This window comes from Pristiophorus japonicus, chromosome 23 (genome assembly GCF_044704955.1).
Source record: "Pristiophorus japonicus isolate sPriJap1 chromosome 23, sPriJap1.hap1, whole genome shotgun sequence".
Classification (NCBI taxonomy): domain Eukaryota; kingdom Metazoa; phylum Chordata; class Chondrichthyes; family Pristiophoridae; genus Pristiophorus; species Pristiophorus japonicus.
In genome coordinates, this window is record NC_091999.1 from 34,518,522 (window position 1) to 34,538,083 (window position 19,562).

At 44.1% G+C, this 19,562-nt stretch overlaps 1 pseudogene; it reads left to right on the plus strand.

Annotated features, from left to right (window-relative positions):
* The window catches only part of LOC139235478 (zinc finger protein 229-like), a 75,977-nt pseudogene extending 56,983 nt beyond the window's left edge, over positions 1-18,994 (plus strand).
* Positions 18,995-19,562: the final 568 nt, after the last annotated feature.

Below are 19,562 nucleotides of genomic sequence, written 5' to 3' on the forward strand. Positions count from 1 at the left end.
AGCCCAGAGGCAGCATGGACCTGCCCACACTGCTATATGCGTGCATGCTAGGTCCGTGCAGCAGAGTTGGTCTCCAGTCGTCTGAGGTAATCATTGCCACTGGACCAAGACCTAGCTCAATCAAGCCTGTGTGGTGGCTGGGGTGTAACGGCCATCACACGTTAAAAACATCCAAGCACAGGCATCGTCCACCCTCCAAAGTGTAGTTCGGGATCTGGAATATTAGGTCCTTCATTGAAACACCTGTGAACTCAACCCTTTTTGGCGCATAAGCAAGTCATCCTCGCTTCGAGGGATTGCCTATGGTGATGATACACTCAAGGAAATCCTCCTCCACAGTATTGCTACCAGTTTGGTTAGCCCAATCAAATTATAGCTTAATGTCACCCATGATAACTTCTGTACCCTTATTGCACGTGTCCCTAATTTCCTGTTTGGTGCCATCCCCAAACTACCTACTACTGTTTGATTGTCTGCACACAACTCCCACTAATGTTTTCTGCCCTTTGGTGTTTCGTAGCTATACCAATATAGATAACACATCATCCACGCTAATGTCCTTCCTTACTATTGCATTAATCTCCTCTTTAACGAGTAACGCTATCCCACCTCCTTTTACTTCCTGTCTTTCCTTCCTGAATATTGATTACCGCTGGATGTTGAGTTCCCAGCCTTGGTTACCCTGGAGCCATGTCTCCGTAATCCCAATTACATCATATCCGTTAACAGCTATCTGCGCAGTCAATTTATTCACCTTATTATGAATGCTTCTCGCACTGAGAATCCGAGCATTCAGGGTTGTTTTTTTAACAGTCTTTGTCCTTTTAGAATTATGTTGTAGTGTGCCCTTTTGTAGGCCATTTTTGATTTTTGCCCTTAATTTGTCTGCCCTCCACTCTTGCTTTTCTCCTTCCTACCATTTGCTTCTGCCCCCTTTTTACTTCACTCTGCCTCCCTGCACAGATTCCCATTCCCCTGCCATTTTAGTTTAAACCCTGCCCAATTAGAATCATAGATTAGAATCATAGAATCATCGAAATTTATAGCACGGAAGGAAGCCATTTCAGCCCACTGTGTCCGTGCCGGCCGACACAGAGCTATGCAGCCTAATTCCACTCTCCAGCACTTGGTCCCTTGCCGTGTAGCTTGCGGCACTTCAAGTGCACATCCAAGTACTTTTTAAATGTGCTGAGTGTTTCTGCTTCTACCATCCTTTCAGGCAGTGAGTTCCAGACCCCCAGCCATTGGGTGAAGAACTTTCTCCTCAAATCCCCTCTAAACCTCCTACCTACAGGGGGAAGGAGTTATAGAGCTTTGGTCCTAGGCAGCAGAAGTCAGGACCACCCATAGTTACACGATTATAATTACGGATCCTCAAGAGGGCAGAATTTGAGAAGCACCGATATATGGGGAGGGGGATGGGCTTGTGAATCTGAAGGATATTACTGAGATAGGGAGGGACGAGGGCACAGAGGGATTTGTAAATAAGATGAGAATTTTGAAATTGATATGTTGCATACCAGGGAGCCAATGTAGGTCACATGGATGATGGGTGAACAGGATTTGGTGCGAGTTAGAACACGGGCTGCAGAATTTTGGATGAGCTCGGGTTTACTTCGTGTAGAACATGGGAGGCCAGCCAGGAGTGTGTTGGAATAGTCAAGTCGAGAGGAAACAAAGGCATGGTTGAGGGCTTCTGCAGCAGATGAGCTGTGGCAGGGGCGGAGACGGGCAATGTTATGGGGGTGGAAATATGCGATTTTGGTTAAGGTGCGGATACGTGCTCGGAAGCTCATTTCAGGGTGAAAGTTTGCGAACAGTCTCGTTCAGCCTCGGTCAGATGCTCGAGAGAGGGATGTAGTCGGTCACTATGGAACGGAGTTTGTGATGGGGACAAAAGACAATGGCTTCAGTCTTCCCAATATTTAATTGGGGAAAATTTCTGCTCACCTGGTACTGGATGCTGTACAAGCAGTCTGACAATTTAGAGACTGTTGAGCGATCGAGAGAAGTTGTAGTGAGATGGAGCTGGGCCTCGTTGGAATCATAGAATGGTTACAGCACAGAAGGAGGCCATTCTGCCTGTCGAACCCATGCCGGCTCTCTGCAAGAGCTCTTCAGCTAGTCCCACTCACCTACCTTTTCCCTGTAGCCCGAAAAATGTCTCTCCTTCAGATACATATCCAACTCCCTTTTGAAACCAGTGACTGAGTCAGCCTCCACCATCCTTTTAGGCAGTGCAGTCCAGTTCCTAACCACTCGCTGTGTAAAAATATTCTTTCTCATGTTGCCTGTGGTTGTTTTGCTAATCACCTTAAATCTGTGTCCTCTGGTTCTCTAACCTTCCACCAATGGGAACAGTTTCCCTCTAACTACTCTGTCCAGACCCCTCATGATTTTGAACACCTCTATCAAATCTTCTCTGCTCTGAGGAGAAAGCCCCAGCTTCTCCAGTTTATCCACGTTACTGAAGGCCCTCATCCCTGGAATATTATCGTACATCTTTTCTACACCCTCTCTCAGCCCTTCACATCCTTCCTGAAGTGCGGTGCCCAGAATTGGACACACTACTCCAGTTGAGGCCGAATGAATGTTTATACATGTTCATCTTAATTTCCACACTTTTGTACTCTATACCTCTATTCATGAAGCCCAAGATCCCGTAAGTTTTTTTTAACTGCTTTCATAACCTGTCCTGCCACCTTCAACGATCTGTGCACATAAACCGTTCGACCTCTCAGATGTATTCTCGACCTGACATCTGTCATACGCGCTCTTTTTCGGCTTCACCTTACTGCCTGGCCACCTGTGATGTTCGCGGCCTAGAGAAGTCCATGGGCCATGTATCTATTCAGTGTGAGAGGTTGCAGACCCTGAATAGTTACCTGAAGGGGCTGCTCCTCAACTTTTGGTTATATTTTAGCCCCGTGCTCCTAATCTTTGGCCGCCTGGTACAGAGGGGGGTGGGTAAGACGGAGGATCTTCTCCTGGACCTGCTCTTGGGCCTGGCTCAAACAGCAACTTGTAGGTCCGGGGTGGGCGGGGCCCAGAGGTGGGTCACTCTAGCTGCCTGCCTCTCTTTCACGGTCAAGAAAGGAGGGAGAGAGAAAACGGGAAACTACAGGCCAGTTAACCTGACATCAGTCCTTGGGAAAATGCTGGAATCCATTACTACAGAAGTGGTAACAGAGCTTTTAGAAAATCATGGTATGATTAGGCAGAGTCACCATGAATTTATGAAAGGTAATCGTGTTTAATACAGTTATTAATTTTTTTGAGGCTGTAAATAGCAGGGTGGATGAAGGGGAACCAGTGGATGTAATATTTTAGAATTTCCAAAAAGCATTTGGTGTGCCACATAAAATGCTAGTTAAGAGCTGATGGAGTTGTGGGTAATATATTAATATGGTTAGAGGATTGGTTAACGGATGGAAAACAGAGAGTAGGGATAAACGGGTCATTTTCCGTTTGGCAGACTGTGACTAGTGGAGTGCTAACGCTTTACTTGAACTATTTACAGTCTATATTAATGACCAAGTGCATTGTATACAGGATTGCTGACGATTCAAAGCCAGATGGGAAAGTACGTTGTGAGGAGGATGCAAAGAGCTGCAGAGGGATATGGACAGGTTAAGTGTGTGGGCAGTAAGGTGGCAGTTGGAGTAAAATGTGGGGAAATGTGAGGTTATTCACTTTGTTAGCAAGAATAGAAAAACATAATATTTTGTTAATGGTGAAAAACTGATAAATCTCAGTGTTCAGAGAAATTAAGGTGTCCTCGCACAGGAAAATCAGAGAGCTGGCAGGCAGGCCCAGCAAGCAATTAGGAAGACCGATTGGCCTTTATTGCCAGGTAGTTGGAGTACAAGAATTACAAAGTCTTGCTGCAATTGTAAAAGGTCTTGGTAAGACGACACCTACAGTACTATGCACAGTTTTGGTCTCCTTAATCTGAGGGAGTGCAACGAAGGTTTGTCAGACTGATTAACGGGATGGGGGATTCTCTTATGAGGAGAGATTGAGCAGAATGGGCCTATACTCTCTGGTGTTTATATGAACGGGAGGTGATTTCATTGAAACATATACAATTCCGAGAGGGATTGAAAAGGTGGATGCTGAGAGGTTGTTCCCTCCGGCTAGAAACGCGAGAACTAGGAAGCATTGTCTCATGATAAGGCTGCGATGAGGAGGAATGACCTCACTCAGAGGGTTGAAAATATTTGGAATTCTCTACCCCAAAGGACTGTGGGCGCTGAGGTGTTGAATATAGTCAAGAATGAGACAGGTAGAATTTTGGAATCTCGGGAAATCAAAAGATATAGAGAGAGGGCAAGAAAGTGGAGTTATGGTCAATGATCAGCCATGATCTTATTAATGGCGGAGCAGGCTCGAGGGACCGTATGGCCTATTCCTGTGCCAAAACATTAGTGGGAGTTGTGTACAGACCTCCAAACAGTAGCAGTGATGTTGGGGAGGGCATCAAACAGGAAATTAGGGGTGCATGCAATAAAGGTGCAGCAGTTATAATGGGTGACTTTAATATGCATATAGATTGGGTTAACCAAACTGGAAGCAATACCGTGGAGGAGGGTTTCCTGGAGTGCATAAGGGATAGTTTTCTAGACCAATGTATCGAGGAACCAACTAGGGGGGAGGCCATCTTAGACTGGGTGTTGTGTAACGAGAGAGGATTAATTAGCAATTTCAATGTGCGAGGCCCTTTGGGGAAGAGTGACCATAATATGGTGGAGTTCTACATTAGGATGAAGAATGAAACAGTTAATTCAGAGACCATGGTCCAGAACTTAAAGAAGGGTAACTTTGAAGGTATGAGGCGTGAATTGTCTAGGATAGATTGGCGAATGATACTTAAGGGGTTGACTGTGGATGGGCGATGGCAGACATTTAGAGACTGCATGGATGAACTACAACAATTGTACATTCCTGTCTGACGTTAAAATAAAAAAGGAAAGGTGGCACAACCGTGGCTATCAAGGGAAATCAGGGATAGTATTAAAGCCAAGGAAGTGGCATACAGATTGGCCAGAAATAGCAGCGAACCCTGGGACTGGGAGAAATTTAGAATGCAGCAGAAGAGGACAAAGGGTTTGGTTAGGGCAGGGAAAGTAGAGTACGAGAGGAAGCTTGCAGGGAGAATTAAGATGGACTGCAAAAGCTTCTGTCGATAAGTAAATAGAAAAGGTTTAGTAAAGACAAATGTAGGTCCCCTGCAGTCAGAATCAGGGAAGTCATAATGGGGAACAAAGAAATGGCAGACCAATTGAACAAGTACTTTGGTTCGGTATTCACTAAGGAGGACACAAACAACTTTCCGGATATAAAAGGCGTCAGAGGGTCTAGTAAGAAGGAGGAACTGAGGGAAATCCTTATTAGTCGGGAAATTGTGTTGGGGAAATTGATGGGATTGAAGGCTGATAAATCCCCAGGGCCTGATGGACTGCATCCCAGAATACTTAAGGAGGTGGCCTTAGAAATAGCGGGTGCATTGAGAGTCATTTTCCAACATTCCATAGACTCTCTATGGAGTGGAGGGTAGCCAATGTAACCCCACTTTTTAAAAACGGAGGGAGAGAGAAAAGAAGGGAATTATAGACCGGTTAGCCTGACATCGGTAGTGGGTAAAATGATGGAATCAATTATTAAGGATGCCATAGCAGCGCAATTGGAAAGAGGTGACATCATCGGTGCAAGTCAGCATGGATTTGTGAAAGGGAAATCATGCTTGACAAATCTTCTGGACTTTTTTGAGGATGTTTCCAGTAGAGTGGACAAAGGAGAACTAGTTGATTTTGTGTATTTGGACTTTCAGAAGGCTTTCGACAAGGTCCCACACAAGAGATCAATGTGCAAAATTAAAGCACATGGGATTGGGGGCAGTGTGCTGACGTGGTTTGAGAACTGGTTGGCAGACAGGAAGCAAAGAGTAGGAGTAAATGGGTACTTTTCAGAATGGCAGGCAGTGACTAATGGGGTACCGCAAGGTTCTGTGCTGGTGCCCCATCTGTTTACATTGTATAGTAATGATTTAGACGAGGGTAGTAAATGTAGTATCTCCAAATTTGCGGATGACACTAAGTTGGGTGGAAGCGTGAGCTGCGAGGAGGATGCTATGAGGCTGCAGAGCGACTTGGATAGGTTAGGTGAGTGGGCAAATGCATGGCAGATGAAGTATAATGTGGATAAATGTGATGTTATCCACTTTGGTGGTAAACACAGAGAGACAGACTATTATCTGAATGGTGACAGATTAGGAAAAGGGGAGGTGCAACGAGTCTTGGGTATCATGGTACATCAGTCATTGAAGGTTGGCATGCAGGTACAGCAGGCGGTTAAGAAAGCAAATGGGACGTTGGCCTTCATAGCGAGGGGATTTGAGTACAGGGGCAGGGAGGTGTTGCTACAGTTGTACAGGGCTTTGGTGAGGCCACACCTGGAGTATTGTGTACAGTTTTGGTCTCCGAACTTGAGGAAGGGCATTCTTGCTATTGAGGAAGTGCAGCAAAGGTTCACCAGACTGATTACCGGGATGGCAGGACTGACATATCAAGAAAATTTGGATCAACTGGGCTTGTATTCACTGGAGTTCAGAAGAATGAGAGGGGATCTCATAGAAACGTTTAAAATTGTGACGGGTTTCGACAGGTTAGATGCAGGAAGAATGTTCCCAATGTTGGGGAAGTCCAGAACCAGGGGTCACAGTCTAAGGATAAGGGGTAAGCCATTTAGGACTGAGATGAGGAAAAACTTCTTCACCCAGAGAGTGGTGACCCTGTTAAATTCTCTACCACAGAAAGTTGTTGAGGCCAATTCTCTAACTTTTTCAAAAAGGAGTTAGACGTAATCCTTACTACTAAGGGGATCAAAGGGTATTGCGAGAAAGCAGGAATCGGGTACTTAAGTTGCATGTTCAGCCATGAACTCAATAAATGGCAGTGCAGGCTCGAAGGGGCGAATGGCCTGCTCCTGCACCTATTTTCTATGATTCTATGTTTCTATTCCCGTGCCGAGGAGATTGCTGCACCAGACGGAGTGGCAACATTTGTGACATTGATTCTCCATCAATTCCCATTTCCCTTCTTTCTGGTGGATAATGGAGGGGCCGCTGTGTGTAATGTACAAGTCAGTAAGCATTGTCAGCAAGGATTAATCAGCACTTTCTAATTGGAGATATGCATCAGTGAAACCTTTCAGACACTGAATTTTAGATTTTGTACCAAAGATCAATTTAGGATTGAAGGAAAAGTTTATAAATTTTATTGTAAACACATTTCTGAAGAGAGTTCTGAAGAACGGTCATCAAACTGAAGCGTTCACTCTGTTTTTCTCCAAAGAGGCTGCCTGACCCGCTGAGATTATCAGCATTTTCTGTTTTTATTTCAGATTCCAGAACAGAATAGTTCAGGACGTGACATTCCAGGATTCTCACAGACAGAACACACAAATATTTAATCCTTCCACATTCACAGGCCGATTATATTCAGGTCCTGATTAATCGAGTGACTCTGTCAGATTTTGACGCGATGTTTGGTTCGAGTTCCCTATCTCCAAATCCTCGCCTTCTAATATCCTGTAAAAGGAGTTTACAAAGTACATCAGTGTAAGGACAGGATAGAAATTCAGAACAAATAATTCTCGTTTCTATGGAACATTCTTTCCTCTCTTGTTCCCCCAAACCTGAAAATCCCCACCCCACACACTCTCCCTCCTCCCTGAGCAGAAACCCAAACCCATTGCACCATCTCCGACATTTCTTTCCTGCACTCCCAGTTTTCTCCCACCCTCGGTTCTGGATGGGTTCAGTTCTTCAGCCGCTGTGTGCAGAGTGAGAATTCAATCAATGAGTCAATGATTTTATCTCCTGGTCACTGGGACACTAAATCCCCGCCCACTCTTCGTTCCAGTACCAAGATGGCCGCACTGCAAGAAAAACCGTTCGCTTTTTCCTGCACGAAGATGGCTGTCCGTAACGGGCCTGTCACCAATAAAAAGCCTCACGGGCGCCGTCGGATGGAACATAGACCGGGCCACTGGTTCACTTTCAGGCCTTGAGGCTGTTCTCCAACATTATAAATCGTGCGATGCGGCCTACCCGCAGTTTATTAATCACACGCTCCCGCCCGCCCACACTATTTTGCTTGTGTTTTATTGCCCGCGTTGCTCAAGATCCAAATCTGGAAACAAAGAATGAGCAATTCAGATCTCATTGAAAGCTAAATGATTCTGAGGGGGGTTGACATGTTGGATGCCGAGAGGATCTTTCCCCTGGCTGGAGAGTCTACATCTAGATGGCATACTTCCAGGATAAGGGGCGGGCCATTTAAGACAGAGAAGAGGATGAATTTCCTCACTCAGAGCGTTGTGAATCTTTGAAATTCTCAATCCAAAGGCCTGTGGATGTTGAGTTGTTGAGTATATTCAAGGCTGAGATAGATAGATGTTTGGGCTGTCGGATAATCAAGGGATATGGGGATAATGCAGCAAAGTGGAGTTGAGGTAGATAATCAACCATGATCTTATTGAATGGCCGAGCAGGCTCGAGGGGCCGTATGGCCTACTCCTATTCCTAATTCTTATGTTCTTATATAACTTCACACCTTCCCATTAAAACCTCCTCAGTATTGAGAACACTAATTGTGTCCTTTGTCGCTTAACTCCCCCTGATCTTTGGCCATCTTGTGGTTTGCTCTGAGAAACTCCTCTGGGTGACCGTCACTGTGAAAATGCAAGTTGTTGTGTGTGGAGTTATATAATCATGTTTAAAAAACTCTGGCGCCTGCAGTAGATGTTTTCATCAGCAGAAGGCGACAGTCAGCTTATTAAACAGGAATCATGCAGAGACTGCTGTTGCTGAGTAGATACGTCACTGTCTGCATGGTCAGAACAAGTTATGTAATTGTTATCGATCAATAATTACAAATACTCAGAATTCTGCTCAGTCCAATTTTAAGAGAGCATGCATCCTTTTAATTAATCTGACAGAACAATAGAGATTGAATTAATTTCAAACCAGACTTTGGGAAGTATGTCAAGGCCTTAAGATGGTGCAGAAGAGATTAACTAGAATTCTGACATGAATGAGGTATTTTCAGTTATGCAGAGACTAGGGAAACTGGGATTGAGCAGAGAAGGTTAAAGGATGATAAAATAGAGGTAATTAAAATGATGAAAGGTTGTGTCAGAATCATAGATGTTTACAACACAGAGGGTGGCAATTGCGCCCATCGTGTCTCTGGCTCCCGAGAAACAGCCATCCGCCCTAATCGCACTTTCCAGCTCTTGGTCCATAGCCCTGTAGGTTACAGCACCTCAAGTGTTTTTCAGATGTTCTCCAATGAGACGAGGATTTCTGCCTGTACCTCCCTTCAGGCAGTGAGTTCCAGACTCCTACCACCTTCTGGATGAAAAGTATTTCTCCTCGATCCCCTCTAATCCTCTACTAATTACTTTACATCTATTCTCTCTGGTTATTGACCATTCTGTTGAGCGAAATAGCTCCTTCCTATCCACTTTATCTAGGCCTTCTATAATCTTGTACACGTCAATTAAATCTCCCCTCAGCCTGCTCTGTTCCAAAGAAAACAACTCCAGCCTATCCAATCTTTCCCCATAGGTAACATTCTCCAGTCCAGGCGACATCCTCATTCATCTCCTCTATACCCTCTATAGTGCAATCACATCTTTCCTGTAATTTAGTGACCAGAACTGAATGCAGTACTCGCACTGTGGCCTTTCTAGTGTTTGATGGATTTAATGCATAACCTCTCTGCTCTTATATTCTATGCCACGACTAATAAAGGCACGTTTTCCATCTACCTTTTTACCACCTTATCTACCTGTCCTGATATCTTCAGGGATCTTTGGACCTGCACTCCAGAGTCCTGGAGCAATGGGCCGTTTGTGTCTCATGATCTAAGGAAATATATACTTGCCTTGCTGGTCGTGCAACGGCGGTTTACTAGATTGAATCCTGGGATGAGAGATACGTTTTATAATGAGAGATTGTATAGAATGGGCCTATGCTGTCTGCAGTGTAGAAGAATGAGAGATGCTCTCATTGAAAGATACAATATTCTGAAGAGTATTGACAGCGTAGATGCGGAGAGGTTGTTTCCCCTGGCCGGAGAGTCTAGAACGAGAAGGCATTGTTTCAGGATAAGGGGTCGGCCATTTAAGACAGAGAAGAGGATGAATTTCTTCACTCAGAGCGTTGTGAGTCTTTGAAATTCTCAATCCAAAGGACTGTGGATGCTGAGTCGTTGAGTATATTCACGGCTGAGATAGATAAATTTTTGCTCTGTAGGAGAATCAAGGGATATGGGGATAAAGTGGAGTTGCGGTCGATGATAAACCATGATCTTATTGAATGGCGGAGCAGGCTCGAGGGGCCGTATGGCCGACTCCTGCTCCTAATTCTTATGTTCTTATATAAATTCACACCTTCCTATGAAAACCTCCTCAGAATTGATAACACGAATTGTGTCCTTTCTCCCGTAAATCCTCCTAATCTCTTGGCCCTCTTGTGGTTTGCTCTGAGACACTCCTCTGGGCGAACGTCACTGGGAAAATACAATTTGTTGTATGTGGAATTAAATAAACATGTTTAAAAACTCTGGTGCCTGCAGTGTTTGTACATGATCAGCAGATGGCGCGAGTGAGCTTATTGGAACAGGAATCATGCAGAGGCTGCTGTTGCTGAGCAGACAAGTCACCATCTGCATTGTCAGAACAAATTGTATCGTCTTTATCAATTAATAATTACTAACACTCAGATTACTGCTCCGTCCAATTTTAAGAGAGCAACAATCCTTATAATTAATCTAATGGAACAATAGAGATTGAATTAATTTCAGTCCAGACATTGGGGAATATGTCATCGCCTTGAAGACGGTGCAGAACAGATTAAACATAGAAACATAGTAAATAGGTGCAGGAGTAGGCCTTTCGGCCATTCGAGCCTGCACCACCATTCAATAAGATCATGGCTGATCATTCACCTCAGTACCCCTTTCCTGCTTTCTCTTCATACCACTTGATCCCCTTAGCCGTAAGGGCCATATCTAACCGCCTCTTGAATATATCGAATGAACTGGATCAACAACTCTCTGTGGCAGGGAATTCCACAGGTTAACAACTCTCTGAGTGAAGAAATTTCTCCTCATCTCAGTCCTAAATGGCCTACCCCTTATCCTAAGACTGCGTCCCCTGGTTCTGGACTTCCCCAACATCAGGAACATTATACCCGCATCTAACCTGTCCCATCCCTTCAGAATTGGGGCAACTTCATGCCCTAAAATTGCTTCACAGGAGCGTTATCAAACAAATTGTGACACCGAGCCACAGAATGAGATATTGGGACAGGTGATCAAAAGCTTGGTCAAAGAGATAGGTTTTAGGGAGCGTCTTAAAGAAGGGAAGACAGATGGAGAGTGTTATGGAGGGAATTCCAGAGGTTAGACACTTGGCAGCTGAAGGCACGGCGATGGTGGGGTGATTAAAATCAGGGATGCTCAAGAGTCAACTATTGGAGGAGCACGGAGCTCTCGGGAGGGTTGTGGGACATAACACAGCGGTTCCTACGTGAAGCTTCAACACGGCAAGCGAGCAGAGGAAACGTTTCAAGGACACCCTCAAGGCCTCCTTGATAAAATGCATAATCCCCACCAGCACCTGCAACTCTCTGGCCAAAGACCACCCTAAGTAGAGGAAGAACATTCGGGAGGGCGCTGAGCACCTCGAGTCTCATCGCCGAGAGCATGTAGAAACCAAGCGTGGACAGCGGAATGAGCATACGGTAAACCAGACTCCCCACCCACCCTTTCCTTCAATCACTGTCTGACCACCAGCGACAGAGACTGTAGGTCCCTCACCGGACTCTCCAGTCACCCGAGAACTCACTTTTAGAGTGGAAGCAAGTCATCCTCGACTAGAATTCTTCCAGGAATGAGGTATTTCAGTTATGCAGAGACTCGAGAAATTGGGATTGAGCAGGGAAGGTTAAAGGTTGATTTAATAGAGGTGAGTAAAACGCTGAAAGGTGGTGATAGAATCATAGACTTTTACATCACACTAGACCGTGTCTCTGTTTATATTCCACTCGACCTTGTCTCTGGTTTAATACACTAGACCTTGACTCTGTTTATATTCCACTAGTCCCTGTCTCTGTTTATAATACACTCGACCCTGTCTCTGTTTATTTTACACTAGGCCCTGACACTGGTTATATTACACTAGACCCTGTCTCTGTTTATATGATACTAGACCCTATCGCTGTTTATATTACACGACACCTTGTCTCTGTTTATATTACACTAGACTCTGTCTCTGTTTAAATTACACTCGACCTTGTCCTAGTTATTACTGCTCTAGACCATGCATCTATTTATATTATGCAAGGCTGTGTCTTAGTTACATTTACTGAGGTGATTAAAATGGTGAGAGGTGGTGATAGTATCATAGACATTTACATTACACTAGACCCTGTCTCTGTTTACATTACACTAAACACTCTCTCTGTTTATCTTACAAGAAAACCTGTTTCAGTTATTACTGCACTACAACATGACTCTGTTTATACAGTGTGCGGTAGCATAGTGGTTATGTTACTGGACTAATCCACAGATGTGGAAGAATAATCCAGAGACGTGATTTCAAATCCAGCCATGACAGCTGGGCGAATTTAACTTCAGTTAACTGAATATAAAATTGGAATCATAAGCTAGTATGAGTAATGCTGACCATGAAACTACCGGATTGTCCTTCAGGGAATGAAATCTGCCATCCTTACCCGGTCTGGCCTATATGTGACCCACAGTAAGGGTCTCTCAACTGCCCTGTGGAATGACCCAGCAAGCCACTCAGTTGTATCAAACCGCTAGAACAAAGTCAGCACTGAGTACTTTCACCACACGCACTGCAGTGGTTCAAGAAGGCGGCTCACCACCACCTTCTCAAGGGCAAGTAGGGATGGGCAATAAATGCTAGCCTTGCCAGTGAAATCCAGACCCCATGATGAAGAAACAAAAAAGATTATATTAGGCAGTACCTCAGTGATTACAGAAAAATGATATTTATAATACAGCAGTACCTGTCTCAGTTATTACTACACTATACCGTATCTCTGTTTATATTACAAAAGGCCCTGTCTTTGTTTATATTAAACTAGGCCCTGTCTCTTTATATTATTCTAGACCCTGTCTCTTTATATTATTCTAGACACTGTCTCTGTTTATATTACACTAGACCCTGTCTCTGTTTATACTACTCTTCATCCTGTCTCGGTTTATATTACACTCGACCTCGTCTCTGTTTATATTACACGAGACTCTGTCTCAGTTATTACTGCACGAGAACGTATCTCTGCTTATATTACATTATAACGTGCCCCTGTTTATATTACACTAGACCCTGTCTCAGTTATTACTGCACTAGAACGTGTCTCTCTTTATATTACACTAGAACCTGTCTCCGTTATTACTGCACGTAAAACATGTCTCTGTTTATATTACATTTCTGTTCCAGTTATTACTGCACTAGAGCGTGTCTCTGTTTATATTACACTAGACTCTGTCTCAGTTATTACTGCACTAGAACATGTCTCTGTTTATATTACATTAGACCCTGTCTCTGTAAAATAGAGAGACAGATGATCGATAGATATTGACAATCGTCAAGATATATATTTGCGTGTCTGAGAGGATGCAATTATTTGTTTTTACTTAGGAGCATATCTGCAGCAGTGGGCAATGTCCTATTGATCTGGTATTGTGACAGTAATATTTGTGTTGAGAGAATGGGGTGAATCTTGTGACAATCTCCCAGAGATGGACTGGGATTGAGGGACAGGACTGAAGGTGAGCAATTCACTGCACTTTGCACTACTTAGTGGCACTCTGTGTGTTAAATGTTCCTAATTCACACTTGTGTGGCCCTCTGCCAATTGCTCACAGTTTTTAATGTTAAGGATTGTTTTTCCGGCAGTATTTCCCATTCAGCTTTCACATGGCCCACTGATTGTGTCAGCCAGAGCCTGGAACCGTGACCTCACAGCACCGCCGGATGGGCAGCCGCAGGGTCCTAATGTCCACTCAGTTCAACAGCTCTCAGTTTGTTGAGAGGAACATAAAGAACACACACAAAGTGTTTGCTATATAAGAACATAAGAACTAGGAGCAGGAGTTATCCATTCGGCCCCTCAAGCCTGCGCCGCCATTCAATCAGCTTATGGCTGATCTGATATTGGCCTCAACTCTACTTTCCTGCCTGTACCCCTAACCCTTGACTCCTCTGTAGTTCAAGAATCTGTCTGTCTCAGCCTTGAATCTATTCAATGACCCAGCTTCTACAGCTTTCTGAGGTAGAGAATTCCTCAGATCCACGACCCTCTGATAGAAGAAATTCCTCCTCATCTCCGTGATAAATGGGTGATCCCTTATTCTGAAACTGTGCCCCCTAGTTCTTGGTTCCCCAACGAGGGGAAATATCCTCTCAGCATCTGCCCTGTCAAGCCCCCTCAGAATCGTATATCCACCAATAAGATCACCTCATATTCTTCTAAACACCAATGAGTACAGGCCCAACCTGCTCAGAATTTCCTCAAAAGGCAACACTTTCATTTCAGGAATTAACCTCATGAACATTCTCTGAACTGCCTCCAATGCAAGTATGTACTTTCTTAAATTAGGAGACGACAACTGTACGCAGTACTCCAGGTGTGGTCTCACCAACACCCTGTACAGGACTTCTCAACTTTTATACTCCATCCCCCTTGCAATAAATCTCAACATTCCATTTGCCTTCCTGATTACTTGCTGTACCTACATACTAACTGTTTGTATTTCATGCACAAGGACACCAAAATCCCTCTGTCGCGCAGCATTCTGTAGTCTCTCTCCACTTAAACAATATTTTCCTTTTCTATTCTTCCGACCTAAGTTGGTATCCTCACATTTTTCCACATTATACGCCAGCTGCCAATTTTTTTGTCCACTCACTGAGCTTGTCTATATCCCTTTGCAGAGTCTTTGCGTCCTCTTCACAACTTGCATTCCCACCCATCTTTGTATAATCAGCAAATTTGGCAGCATTACATTGTCATTTACTCCAAATCATTAATATAGATTGTAAATAGTTGCGGCCCCAGCATTGATCCCTGTGGGACCTCACTTGTTACAGTTGCCAACATGAAAATGACCATTTTATCCCAACCCTATTTTCTGTTAGTTAGCAAATCCTCCATCCTTATTACCCCCAAAACCATGACTTCTTATCTTGCATAGTAACATTTATGTGGCACCTTATCGAATGCCTTTTGGAAATCCAAATACACTCCATCTACCGGTTCCCCTTCATCCACCCTGCTCGTTAAATCTCAAATAACTCGAATTAATTGATCAAACACGATTTCCCTTTCATAAAACCATGCTTATGCTGTTTGATTGCAATTATAATTTTCTAAATATCCTGCTACGACTTAATATATTTAAGGTGGAGATAGACAGATTTTTGAATGATAAGGGTGTGAAGGGTTATGGGGAACGGACAGGGAAGTGGAGCTGAGCCCAGCAGCAGTTCAGGCATGATCTTATTAAATGGCGGAGCGGGCTCGAGGGGCCAAATAGACTTCTCCTGCTTCTATTTATTATGTTCTTAAGGCCCCTCGAGCCTGCTCCGCCATTCAATAAGATAATGGCTGATCCGATCATGGATTGAGATCTACTTCCCTGTCCGTTCCCCATAACCCCTTATTCCTTTATCGTTTCAGAAACTGTGTATTTCAGTCTTAAATTTATTTAATGTCCCGGCTTCCACAGCTCTCTGAGGCAGCGAATTCCACAGATTTACAGCAATCTGAGGGCAGAAATTCCTCCTCATCTCAGTTTTAAATGGGCTGCCCCTTATTCTAAGATTTTGCCCTTTAGTTATATTTTGGCGGAAAAAAATCAAAGTTAAAGTTATTATTTAAATGAAGAAAAATTGCGAAGTGCAGTACAGCGGGACCTGGGGGCACTTGTGCAATAAACACAGAACATTAGTATGCAGGTAGAGCAAGTGATCAGGAAGTCAATCAAATCTTGGTCTTGGTCGCAAAGGGAATGGAGTATAAAAGCAGGGAAGTCTTGCTGCAGTTGTACAGGGTATTGGTGAGGTCACACCTCGAATACTGTGTGCAGTTTTGGTTTCCATATTTACGACCGGATGAACTTGATTTGGAGGCAGTTCAGAGAAGGTTCACAAGGTTCATTCCGGAGATGAGGTTTTGATTATCAGGAAAGGTTGAGTAGGTTGGGCCTCTACTCATTGGAGTTCAGAAGAATGAGAGGTGATCTTATCGAAACGTAGCGATTATGGGGAACTTGACATAGTGGATGCAGAGAGGATGTTTCCACTGATAGGGGAGACTAGAATTAGAACTCGGGGTTTTCAGTCAGAACTGAAAACTGACTGCAAAAGCTTCTATCGATCGGTGAAGAGAAAAAATTAGTTAAGACAAACGTAGATCCCTTGCAGTCAGATTCAGGTAAATGTATAATGGGGAACAAAGAAATGGCAGACCAGTTGAACAAACGCTTTGGTTCTGTCTTCAAGAAGGAAGACACAAATAACCTTCATGAAATACTGGGGGAACGAGGGTCTAGTGAGAAGGTTATTAGGCGGGAAATTGTGTTGGGGAAATTGATGGTGTTGAAGGCCGATAAGTCCCCGGGGCCTGGCAGTCTGCATCCAGGAGTACTTAAGGAAGTGGCCCTCGAAATAGTGGGTGCATCGGTGATCATTTTCCAACAGTCTATCGACTTTGGATCAATTCTTATGGACTGTCGGGTAGCTAATGTAATAACACTTTTTAACAAAGGAGGGGAGAGAAAACGGTTAATTATGGACCGGTTAGCATGACATCAGTAATGGAGAAAATGTTGGAATGAATCATTAAAGATGAAATAGCAACGCATTTGGAAAGCAGTGTCAGGATCGGTACAAGTCAGCATGGATTTAGGAAAGGGAAATCATGCTTGACAAATTTTCTAGAATGTTTGGAGGATGTAACAATAGAGTAGACAAGGAAGAACCAGTGTATGTGGTGTATTTGGAATTTCAAAAGGCTTTTGACAAGGTCCCACACAAGAGATTGGGGCGCAAAATTAAAGTGCATGGTATTGGGGGTAATGTACTGAAGTGGATAGAGAACTGGTTGGCAGACAGGAAACAGAGAGTCGGAATAAATGGTCTTTTTCAGAATAGCAGGCAGTGACTAGTGGGGTGCTGCAGGGCTCAGTGTGGGATCCCAACAATTTACAATATACATCAATGATTTAGATGAAGGAATTGAGTGTAATATCTCCAAGTTTGCAGATGACACTAAGGTGGGTGGCGGTTTGAACTGTGAGGAGGATGCTAAAAGATGACAGGGTGACTCGGACAGGTTAGGTAAGTGAGCAAGTGCATGGCAGATGCAGTATAATGTGGATAAATGTGAGGTTATCCACTTTGGTGTCAAAAACACGCAGGCAGAATTTCATCTGAATGGCGGGGGATTAGGAAAAGGGGAGTTGCAACGAGACCTGGCTGTCATGGTACGTCTGTCATTGAAAGTTTGCATGCAGGTGCAGCAGGTGGTGAAGAAGGTAAATGGTACGTTGGCCTTCATAACAAGGGGATTTGTGAATAGGCGCAGGGAGGTCTTACCGCAATTGTACAGGTCCTTGGTGAGGCCTCACCTGAAATATTGTGTTCAGCTTTGTTCTCCTAATCTGAGGAAGGACGTTTTTGCTATTGAGGGAGTGCAGCGAATCTTCACCAGACTGATTCCCGGGTTGACAGGACTGACATATGAGGAATGACTGTGTCGACTGAGCCTGTATTCACTGGAGTTTAGAAGGATGAGAGGGGATCTCATAGAAACATGTAAAATTCTGACGGGAATGCACAGGTTGGATGCAGGAAGAATGTTCCCGATGTTGGCGAAGTCGAGAACCAGGCGACAAAGTTTACGGATAAGGGGTAAGCCATTTAGGACTGAGATGAGGAGAAGCTTCTTCACTCAGAGAGTTGTTAATATGTGGAATTCTCGACCATAGAGAGTTGCTGATGCCAGTTCATTGGATATATTCAAGGGCAAGTTAGATATGTCCCTTACGGCTAAAGGGATCAAGGCGTATGGAGAAAAAGTAGGAACGGGATACTGAGGAGAATGATTAGCCATGATCTTATTGAATGGTAGTGCAGGCTCAAAGGGCCGAAATGCCTACTCCTGCACCTATTGTCTATGTTTCTATGTTTCTATACTTTTATAATAAGGGGCCACCCATTTAAAACTGAGATGAGGAGGAATTGTTTCTCTCAGAGGGTTGTAAATCTGTGGAATTCGCTATCTCAGAGAGCTGTGGAAGCTGGGTCACTGTATAAATTTAAGACCGAGATAGACAGTTTCTTAACTGATAAGGTAATAAGGGGTTATGGAGAGCGGGGAGGGAAGTGGAGCTGAGTCCCTGATCGGATCAGCTATGATTGCATTAAATGGCGGAGCAGGCTTGAGGGGCCGCATGCCCCACTCCTGCTACGTTTTCTTACGTTCTTATGTAATTGGTTATAGATACAGGATCGAGGGGCAGACCATCCTCCTCGTGTTCCTATGTTCCTGCCTAATAGAGGCGGGAGTGTGGTGTTACAAGAGAAGAAATGGGATCTGGTTTAAGAATAACATCGGGAAGAGATCACAACAGAAGCGAGGTCTGGTGTAAAAATAAAGGGGTGGAAGAGGACTGAAAGCTGAAAGTTGATGTGAGCCCCTTTGAGGCCTTGAGAAAACCTGCGGACCCTTGGTATTAAATGTTATTAAATGGTGCAGCAGGCTCGAGGGGCCTTTTGACCTACAACTGCTCCTATTTCTTATGTTGTTATGTTTTTATTACAGGTGATGGATCCTGCGACAGGGTTTCCGCCCGAGCGTGACGATGAAAATGACTCCCAGGGCTCTTAGTGTAACCGCAACAAAGGGAGTTTCTTGTGTTAAAGGAGTCGGTTCAGTACCTTCTCCAGAAGGGACAGAAACTCCACTGGGAGAACATACCAGATTATTTTGCCCCCTATTTCCATTCTAAAGCAAGGACGTTATTGCTAAAGGTTTATAAATCACAGGTTCGGCCCCAGCTGCAGTATTCGGCCCACTTCTCTAGTCTAAACTTTAACGTCTGAAGCCCAGAAAAACTGATAAAGAGAGAAAGATACTTAAAAAGAGGAGACACGAGATGGTGTTGGATAAAAGCTGAGAAATAGAATCACAGAATGATAAAGAACAGAAAGAGGACGTTCAGCCCATCGTGCCTGTGCCGGCTGTTTGAAAGAGCGATCCAATTAGTCCCCCACCCCTGCTCTTTCCCCATAGCCCTGTGATGTTCTCCCTTCATGTATCTGTCCAATTTCCATTCGAGAGTTATTACTGAATCTGCTTCCACCACCCTGTCAGGCAGTGCGTTCCATTTCACAACAACTCGCCGCGTAAAGAAAAACATCACCATATAAAATGAAAGGGAGCGAGTGACTATCTC